Here is an 11,037-nt window from a genome sequence, read left to right on the forward strand (position 1 = left end):
AGAAAAAAAGAAGCAGGATCCCTGGGGTAGCCCACTTGTGGGACCCCATTCCTAGGACCCCAGGATCATGCACTGAGGCCAAAGGAGATGCTCAACCACTGAGCCACCCCAGGCATCCCTCCAATTACATTTCTAACAAACTTGCACAGTCATAAACAAAATACTTGAAACCCAAGAGTGGGACATTCTTCTAAAGAATTCACAGCTGCCTGAAGTGTTAAAGCTTTGTAGTGGCCCATAAAAGCATCCATTTGTTTGCTGATAGCCAGGTCCTCCAGGATCCTGTAAATCTTTCACCTGTGAAAAATCCTTTTGGAAACTTCTTTTATCTCTAGGTCCCACCCCACACTGGCAACTTTAAAGTTTATAACCAAGGCGCCTCATGATCCTGATGAGGCTCTCAGGCCCAGGGCTCCTGTTCCCCATACTTTTTAATAAAAACCTTTTTGCAAGAAAATGTTCAAGGATTCTCTCTTGACCAATGGCGCCTGGCCCACAGTTACATCACAGGTACTTTCTCTGAGTTAATTGCATCGGGCACATCAGGAAAGTACAGAAGATTTTTGCCTATCTTCTTGCATTGTCACATTCCGGAGGGGGACATTCCCGTCTGATTCGATCTGGTGTATCTCCCCTTCCTGGGATATATAGATAGCTAGCTAGCTAGGTAGATGATAGAGTGATAGATCTTCTGATAGATCGATCCCAGGAACATGGAATAGATGTTTATATAAACGACATAGAAACTTACATCTATGTTTCCACTTAATATATTTATATTCTAAATGTATTACTGATAATATAATAATTATTATCTATAATCAGAAAAAAACTATAGATAATATTTAAATATGCAAATAAATTTTTTCTATATCTAATCTCTATACGTCCATTTATTGATCTCCGATAGAGGATAGGTGAGGACAAAAAATGGTTTGTAATAGTGTGTGCAGAAAGAGAGAGAAAGAATAAATATAGACCTATTAATATGCAGGGGAGGTATCTGCTGTTCAAATTTATCCAACGACCTCTCATAACAGCAAAGGCAAACGCACGCGCACACAGACTCATGAGCCTTTGGTATGTGGGCATGACAGGAAATAACAACCCTATTGAGATTGCCATCTCTTCTCCAACTAAAGGTGCCAGCCGTTGCTCCAAAGAAGACCTACTCAGATGCGAGCAAGCAAGCACATGAATAAATGCTCCAGTCACTTTTCATCAGGGGAGATAGAAATCAAAACCAAAGAATACCCCTCACATCAGTGAGAATGGGGAAATTAACAAGACGGGAAACGGACAAATGTGGGAGTGGTTGTGCGGAGAAAGTGGAACACTCTTGCATTGCTTGGAGGGAATGTGAACTGGAGCAGCCACTCTGGAAACAGTCTGTGGAGGTTCCTCAAAAAAGTGGAAATGGGAGCTATACTACTACCCACCAAGTGCTCTGCTGGGTATTTACCCCAAAGACAAAGAAGTAGTGCAATGACTGGACACTTTGCACCCCAATGTTCACAACGGCAATGTTAATAGCCAAAACTGTGGAAGGAGCCTGATATCTTGCACAGATGATGGAATTAAAGAAGATGTGGTCTGGGGATCTGGTGGCGCAGCCGGTTTGGCGTCTGCCTTTGGCCAGGGCTGGATCCTGGAGACCCGGATGAAAATCCCTCATCGGGCTTCCCGGTCGCATGGAGCCTGCTTCTCTCCCTCTGCCTATGTCTCTGCCTCTCTCTCTGGTGGGTGTGTGTGACTATCATAAATAAAATTTTTTTAAAAGTTGTAAAAAAATTTTAAAAAAAGAGATGTGGTCTATATATACAAATGTATTATTATTTTAGCCATCTGAAGGTTGATACCTACCATTTTCATGGTCATGGAACTGGAGGGTATTTACTGCTGAATAAAAATAAGCCACGTGGAGAAAGGAATTATATACGGTTTCACTCTTATGTCGATTGTAAAGAAACAGTGAAGAGGATCATAAGGGTGGGGACGGGAAACTGAGTGGAGAAATTGAGAGAGGCAGTTGTTGTCCCCAAGATGCTAATCCGAGGAAACCACGAGGAGACGACACCAATGCAAACACACGGAGGGTTTATTTACATAGCTCAAGCTCGGGTACAGTGTACCGACACGCGGAGCAGGGACTTGGACCCATGAGACCTAAGAGGCATAGCAGTTTATAGGGCAGTTGGCCCATGGGATACGCAGAAAGTTTGCACAGTCACGTCGGTCCACACACATGGTGGCCGATTGAATATACTCTTACCCTATAGTATCCATTTTGAGCTGGCTATTACTTTGCTGGAATTGGTGCACAGTTTTGGTGGGCACAAAGCAGGGTTACATGGTTTATGAGCTGATTTCGGTTAGGCGTTGTGCCAGTGGCTTGACTTGGGTGGGGCAGGGCTTAAGCAATAGCGGGTTACGTGGGGGTCACCAGCAGGTGGCAGGTTGTAGCACAAAATGGAATTCAGTATGATCTGCTTGTCCAGGGGTAGGGATTTTGTTAAAGTTCCTGGGTCTCACAGAAGATAAACTATGAGAGACTCCTTAACTCGGGGAAAGGAAATCAAAGGATTGCGGAAGGGGAGGTGGTGGGAGGTAGTTGTAACTGGGGGATGGACATTAAGGGGGATTGTGATTGTGATGACACACTGGGTCATTATACTAACATGTTGACAAATTGAATTTAAATTAAAAATTTTTTTAATTTAAATTTAGTAAAAAAGGGTTACTGGGGAGGCTCAGCGTCTCAGCAATTCATTTATGAAATGACCTTTCATTAGATCATAAAAAGTTACGAATTGAATGGAAAATGACCTGAAAATCTTCCCAGTCAAATAAATAAGTATTCTAAAAAGCAAATCAAATGTTCCAGAATGGAAAAAAAAATGCAAAAACCGAGGGAGAGGGATGAATAGAGAAATGAATTCACTTTTTTGTGATATTTATTAGTGATGGGCCCAATATATGACAATTCTGTGACGGTCTTAAAAAAAAAAGAGGTAATGACGGTCTATTGGTGACGATTCCCTCAACTAACAGAAAGGACAACTGAGAAGACCCGAGAAGTAATGCACACTGCTCTGTATTTCACATGGGTGGCATGGCGCAAAGCCAAAGACTCGATTCTGGGTTCAGAGTTCTTTAAACGACCACAACACCTTTAACGTACAGCTTCAGGTCATCTAGAATCTAGAAGTAACTTTAGTCAATAAAAACATTCAACCAAAGTAGTCTTTCTTCTGGCCAGATAGTTACATTTCATGATGCACCCTAAAAGGGATTCGAATTAGAGTCTCCATGTGCGACCATAAGAATACTGCCTGATGAAACTTAATTTAATACAAAGGTATTCCCCGAAAAAAACCTCAGCCGTGAGACCTTTGCTACCCATTCACTTTCCAAGTTCTTCTTGATTCTATATCTAGTGCCTATATTTTCAGAGAGCCAAACTTACATCAGTATTAAGTTTGTCCATGCCGAGGAAACTAAGTGCCAGGTTTAATATTTTTAAAAACTCAATTTAAAAATAGTTAAATCAGAGAATTTAAATGCAAAACACTGATATTTACATATTACTCTGATAACTAACAGAAGGGGTAATCCTGATAAACTAGTTGCAGTCGATGCCTTATACTGAAAGTATTAAAAGCAGAAAAGAGTAACCCAAAAATTGTCTATTTCTCAAATGCCTAGCTAAATAGTTATGTTCTGTGGCTGTCCGGTCTTGATGCAACAAATCTCTAGGAAGACCTTCTTTAGTACCTAGCTCTACCACCAATAAGCGTGTGAACTTGGACAATCCAATCCTTCCAGAAATCTCAGTTTCTTTTCCTGTGCCTCAGAGGAGAGGACCTGGCTGATAGATCCCTCAGTTCCTCTCAGACCTGAAATGCTGCTGTGGGGTCCTAATAACTCTATACAGAGCCACAAAAGAGGGGGAATCCCGTTATATATTCACGCAAATGACTAAACTACAAAACTAACTCTGTGCATAGATCCTGAGTATTTTAGGGTTCTCTCCTAGGCGATACGAAATCCCAAATCTTATCCCTTTCTATCTCACAAGCGGTGGGTATAGGGTCCAAGCAACTAGAAATATAAATATGTGTGTCAGAACAGCCATCTGCCCTCATGCTCACTGCTTTTCAAAGCAAGCCTCAAAGAACTCCATTATTATTTACTGGAGGTACCGGTTAACATGTAAATCCTAACTTCCCCTTCTTTAACCTAAAAAAAATTAAAATGGTGGCTGCCATATTAACAAGCTCTCCCAGGTTATTCTCCTGCACACTAACATTTGAAGAACCACTGGCTAGGCACCAAGGAGAAGTGATTTTACCTTAAAATAGCAAAATTTGAATCCCCATGTCTTTCCTATTTTCAGATCAATAATATATAAAGAAATGAAACTGAAGAAGAGGGAGGGGCAAAGATAGATGGGGACAGAAACAAAGTGCCAGTCAAAAAGGATATTTACATAAGTTGTCTTTCAAAAATTGAGGAACAGACAAGAGACTCCCAACTCATGGAAATATGTTAAAGGCACACAGGTGTCCACCTGAAAGAGCTCCCGTGCCAGAGAGGAGACAATATAAGCAACAAAATCAAAGTAGTGTTGGATTATAACCCAAAGCATAAAATAAATATCCATGAATATATACTATATAAAAATTGTAAAAAAAGAAGAGGGGCACCTGGTGGCTCAGTCAGTTAAGCTTCTGCCTTAGGCTCAGATCTGATCCAGGTCTCAGGCAGGCTCCCTGTTTCAGGCAGGGAACCTGCTCTCCCTCTCCTCTGCCCCTCCGCTCATCTTTTTCTCTCCACTCTCTCTCAAATAAATAAATAACATCTGTGAAAAAACTAACAAAGCAAACAAACACAGAAGAAAGAGAAGATCCCATGTAGAAGAATTACAAACATTTGTGCAAGACATTCACCCTCAAGTGGGATGAGCATAGCCATCCACACGTAGTGTGGAATACAACATAGTAACTTCCTTCTACAAAATATGTTATGAAAAAAGTTAAAAATAAATAATAATAATAATAATCACACTTTGTATGGAGAAAGATGAAAACACTACCTCCAGCAAGATGATCAGATCGATACCAAGACTGATAATCATGTTGATGGTAAATAATCCTTTATAGATATAAAAAAGATGGCAGTATAAGTCTCTGTATAAATCCACAATCACAGTTCAATCATGAGATAAACTACAGACATGTCCCAACGAGGGAGATTTTACAAAATACCCTACTTCTCAAGGTGTACCAACAACAACAAGGAAAGCGAAAAAACTGTTACAATCCAGAGGAGGCTAAGAAACATGAGGACAAGTGTAAATGTGAAATTGTGAGGGATGGGAACTTAGCAAAACTAAGGAAATCTGAAATAAAGTAATGTATGTCTTTGGTTAATGCAAATATTTTAATATTGATTATTAGCTTAATATTTGTAACCATACTAAAATAAGATATGATAATTGGAGTCATCGAGTGCGAGTGCATGCGAATTCTCTGTACTGTCCTTCTCAATTTCCCGGTAAATCTTGGTTTTTTTTCTAATAAATAAGATTTATTTTTTGAAAATTGACTAAATGATTCGCCCCAAGGTTGTGAAGACACTTTAAGAAAAGTTTTTAATTAAATTTTTGCCTTATACTTAAACAGTTCCTTCGATGGAAACAAAGTAAGAATTTTATATCAGAAGAGAAAGGAAAAACACTTAGAACACGTATAATGCCTCTCAACTGCAAAGCAGGAAAGGAAATAAATAGCAAAAATCAGATAAAAATACTTCTTTTATATTAACTCCATATTCAAGTGCATTTAAAATTAGCAATGCCTAACATTTATTTCCTTGACAATTTTGTCTACCAAAGAGTTCACAGTGCTTCAGTGTCAGTTAAAAATTGATTCGTGTGAAATTTTTATGAAACCATATTTACTGGGAAATTGCCTGCCCAATAATACTTTATTTTTATTTTATTCAGTTCCTTCCTAATCACGGAGCCTTTAGCTTCATCTTTCAACCATAGCAATTTAATGCCTCAGAAGGCCAATTTTCAAGATGCTATTACTACCCAATGGAATCACGTATCGATTTCCTTCCACTCAATATGGCGCCAGTAGCCCCTGATAAAATACTAATGAGTGAATGATAAAATTGCTTTTTATCATTTTCATTCAGCAATTTCATTCTTAACTTGACCCAGTCATGTTCTAATGTGTTATCACATCAACTCACGAAGGTTATGATCCAGTAATTTAGTAAGTATTTGTGCATACTACTATGTGCAAGGTTCAAGGAATACCAAGTTAACAGACATATATGCAGTGCCTATCTCCCTCCAGGCCAGCTGGTGGGAGAGACGGATACTAAACAAAAAAGTGACAGAAAGACAACTAGACAAGATTATAGTAAGCGAATACAAAGGTAAATATACAGCTTACTACAAGAACATATATGAGAAGGCTTAGTTCTAATTGGGGCCCACAGAGAAGATAACCATGAAGAAGCAACATTTATATTAAGAACATAAAGAAAGAAGAAGGTAATGGTGGAGGAAGGAGAAATAATGAGGAAAAAGAGGTTTCTGCCTCTGAATTGTAGGCTCTGGCAAGTCCTTAGCTTAAGGCGCTGGAACTTACTTCTTCTCTGGCAAAACTGTGACAGTAATAATGGCCTGTGCATAAGCTCTAATGAGTAAAGAAGTTTAGGAATTTATTAGTACATTAGCACTAGGACGTTAGGAAGTACTTAATAAACAATTTTTCTGGTGGCCATAACACCTGGAGTCAGGCTTTCCTGAATTCCGAATCCCACTTAACTAGCTGTTTGACCTTGGACAAGATGTTTTCTTCCTATCCTTTAGTTGGCCCATCAAGATAACAGTACCTGCCCATAGGTTGTTGGAGGATCCCGAAGAGTTCTTTTTATGAGAAGCATGACACAAGTCTTGGCACATAATATGTGCCCTATGAATGTTAACTTATATAGCAATAAAGAAATCCTACAACAGTCCAATGAGGTGTCAGAAATTATTATATAGCTTTTAAGGCATTGATTTTCAAAAAGAACCTAAGTGCCTGTCAGTGTTTTACTTACTTAACCAGTTCCATTATCTGAAACCCAAACACATCAATTTCTGATTCTAACCTCACTCCAAGACGGCCTCCTCAAGCCGATGATAAATTGCCTTCTTGGGATCTCAGGGAAGAATCCTTCACATAATAATGTGACCATTGGTAATATGTCCTCTGGGTTCTTTCCTATCCATACAATGCATTTCCTGATGAGTGACTGAGCTGTGAGAATGAGATGAGAAACCCTCATCCCTCTGAATAACTTTTGTCAGAATAATTTATCTTAGTACTACAGATATAAATTATCCTGTTATCAGGTAATACATCTCAGATTGGAATCTATGCAATAAGGATGGCAGAGAAAAAAACGCTTTGACTCGCTCTTAACTTTAAAGACAAGGAGAGCTTTTCTATATACAAGGTCACATGGTCAAGATAGCCTTCAGGGAATAAGAGTCTGGCAGCAATCCATCCCGCTGAACAGCCGGGAAGCCACAATCCAGGTCTTATGATCCCAAATCCCTGGGCCTGTCGCCCAACACATGCTGTCAAGATGGAGGTCATTTGCAATTGCTTCTTAGGTGCTCCGGAAGGGGGAAGGAGCTAGTTAGGATGGGACGGGATGTGTGGAGGCCGAGAAATTTAAGGCCATTCCACTTTAAGTTCAGGGTTAGCCATGTCCAGTCATCCAGGCCCTGGGAAGAAGAGCTGAATTTACATTACTTCAGTCACAGCAAAATAACAAAAAGTTTAACAGCTTTATGTCCTAGAGAGCCCCACTTTAGCATATAGATAACTGAGCCCAGGCCAAGGGCAGGAAGCCCCTATTAGAATGAGAAAGCGTCAATTGCCCTGAAGGCCCCCATTGCAAAATGTAAACAGAAACTGAGGAATTGCTCAAGCTTCTGGAGGTCCCCCAGACCAGCCCTTAATACTAAAGCTAAAACCCAACTGGGTTCCAAGTCTCTGCTCGCTGTGTTCGGGTATACTTGGACACAAGCTCGAGCTTGTAAATAAACCCTCCATGTGTTTGCATCAGTGTCTAGCTTCTGGGTGGTTCTTGGATTCACAATCTTGGACACAACAGTCTGAGTAAAAAAACAAAACCAAAAGAAGCTCGGATTCAGGCAGTGTGAACGCAGGGTTCTGAGAGAAGCCGCCAGAGGCACCCGGGGGCTGGGGGCATCTTCTGTGGAAGCCCCTGCTGACTGGGGGCGGGATGCTCAGCCCCAGAGCCAGAGGACCAACCCGTTCACGCCTACAGCGCTGAGAATCAGAGAGCGCTGCCCGTGGAGGCCAGAGGCGCTGAGGCCCATTGCTGCCTCTGACCTCCACAGGAGATCTCCCAGGCACAGGCGCATCTGACCAATCAGCCCCATGGACCATCCCAGACCCGCACGACCACTGGCTGACACCAAGTGGTCGGACCACGGAAAGCTGCAGACCTTCAGCTCTGCCTGGAAGTAGGGTCGAGCTTCCTTTGTACTTTGGCTTTATTTTCATTTATTCACTTTGATTCCTTTTTATTAATTGCTTTCTTTTATTTTGGTATTCTCATCATTTTTTCCTGAAGAGAAGGAAGGAAAAAGGAAAACCAAGAATACAATAACAACTGTACCCCCCCCCAAAACCCCACCAGATTATTTCACCTGGCTTGTTAAAAGAATTCTAAATACCAAAAAAGAAAAACAATTAAAGTACATGAAGGTAAAAATAAGAAATATATAAGGTACATACATAAAAAAAAACCCACGTCATACCATATCTCTTACCCTTTTCCATAAACCGTACCCTGACCCTGACTCTGACCTAACCCCAACCATAACCCTAACCAAAACTCGACCTTACCACTACCCCAAACCCCTATCCTAATCCGAACCCTTGCCCTAACCCTAAAACCTAGCCCTAACTTTAACCATAGCCTTAACCCCAACCCTAACTCACAACCCTAACCCCTAACCCTAACTGCAAACCTAAGGCCAACCCTAACTCTAAGCATAACCCTAACCCTAAACTCCTAAACTCCTGCTTAATCCCTAAAGCCTAAACCATAACCCTAGAACTCTAAAACCCTGTCCCTAACCCTAAACCACTATGCCTAATCCTAACCCCCATCTAACTCCAACACTGACCTTACAATTATCCCTCACCTAACTCTAATCGTAACCATAAGCATAAATCACTAACCCCTAACATCTACGAAACCTAACCACCAACTGTCTACTCCCTGACCCTACCATTCATTTCACCATTCACTTTACCTGTGGTTCTGAGGAGTCCATTCTGATTGCATGTGGGACGTGGCTTCCCAACGGCGCCTCCAGAGTCCTCTAGGGGGTCATGAGGAAGCGGGCCTCATGTGAGTGCAGACGCGGCCTCGATGTTCCTGAGTCATAGTCAGCGGGGGTCCTGAGGACGCTGGGTCTCCTGTTCACTGTGGACTAGGTCTCACATTCTCTGGAAGAATCACAGTCGTCATCAGGACGGCCGGAGGCTCCTGTCAGCAGGACATGGCCCCATGCCCCCTGGAACCACACCTGTGGGTCCTGGAGGACGCTGTAGGCTCCTTTCAGAATAGACGCAGCCCCATATGTCCCTAAGCCAAAAGTGCAGGTCCATGAGGCAGGACGGGGGGTCTCTGTCAAGTGTTGACGTGGCCCCACATCTTTCTCAAGCCTCACCATAAGACCTGAGGAGGTGGGGCTCCTGTCGGCATGGACGTGGCCCCAAATTTTCCACAACCTTCACAGTGGAGACCTGAGGTGGTTGGAGACTCAGTCAGTGTGGAGCGGCACCCACATCTTTCATTACGGCCTCACCGCAGGGCCCTGACAAGGCTGGGGGTTTCTGTACCGCATGGAGAATCCCCATCATTTTCCCGAAGTCTACAACTCGGGGGTCCTGAGCGAAGTCAGCGTCATGGTTGTGTGGATGTGGCCCCACGTCCTCCCAAACGTCACACGTGTTCTGTGGTAAGCGGGGGTCCTGTCACGTGGATGCGGCCCCAGGTCCAGAAGGCCTCAAACTTTTATCTGAGAGGGCCTGGGAAGCTCTGCCAGAGTGGAGGTGGCACAACATCTTCTGAAGCATCACCCCGCAGTTCCTGAGGTGGTCACGGGGCCTGTCTGCGTGGATGTTGGCCACATCTACCTGAAGCCTCACCGCGGGTACCTAAGGTGACACACGGTCTCTGTCAGCGTGATTGCTGCCTTTTTCCCCCTGAAGACTCCCCGCGGGGTCCCTGAGGAGCGCTGCAAGCTCCATCCAGCTTGGATGCGTCCCACACATCGGTCCTCAGGGCCTCCCCAGCACAGGCGGCTCCTGGTTGTGCTGGCGGATGAGACCTTACTGAGAATGCGGCTCCCTGTGCGGGACCTGGGCTCAGGACGCTCCCCCTGTGGGACGATCAAGGCGCTGCAGGAGGCTGAAGGAGGCGGTGCTGCGCAGAGCCGCACCTGCCTACCTTACAGGCTCCAGCTGTGGCCTGTTAGCTTCGGCAAACGTTTCCACCAAAACGGGGCCAACACCCAGCTTCCCCAGAAATACTTAGGCCCCTGAGAAGAAGAGCTGAACATATGACATTACCTTTTAACTAGCCAGGCCCCAAATAATCTGCTGTTTCTTTTGGGGGGGTCTGAGGCAGTTGTTATTGGTTTTCTTGGTTTTTCTTTTTCTTTCCTCTTTCTTTTCTGGAAAAAATAATGAGATGGAGAAATTCACTCCATAAATAAATGAGCGTAGTACTCAGAGCAGGAAGTGCATCAAGACGCATATAGGATGTCTAACTAGAGATAAAAATAGATGAGTCTATAAAGATAGCAGCTGGGCTGGAAAAAGAGCCAGAAGGAAAGTAGAGAATCCCTTACCGTAGAAATTAAAGAAACTAAAATCTAGTCAGGCCAACGTTAAATATCTATATCTGAGATTGCAGTCCCAA

The sequence above is a fragment of the Vulpes lagopus genome, chromosome 13 (assembly GCF_018345385.1).
Source record: "Vulpes lagopus strain Blue_001 chromosome 13, ASM1834538v1, whole genome shotgun sequence".
Lineage (NCBI taxonomy): Eukaryota > Metazoa > Chordata > Mammalia > Carnivora > Canidae > Vulpes > Vulpes lagopus.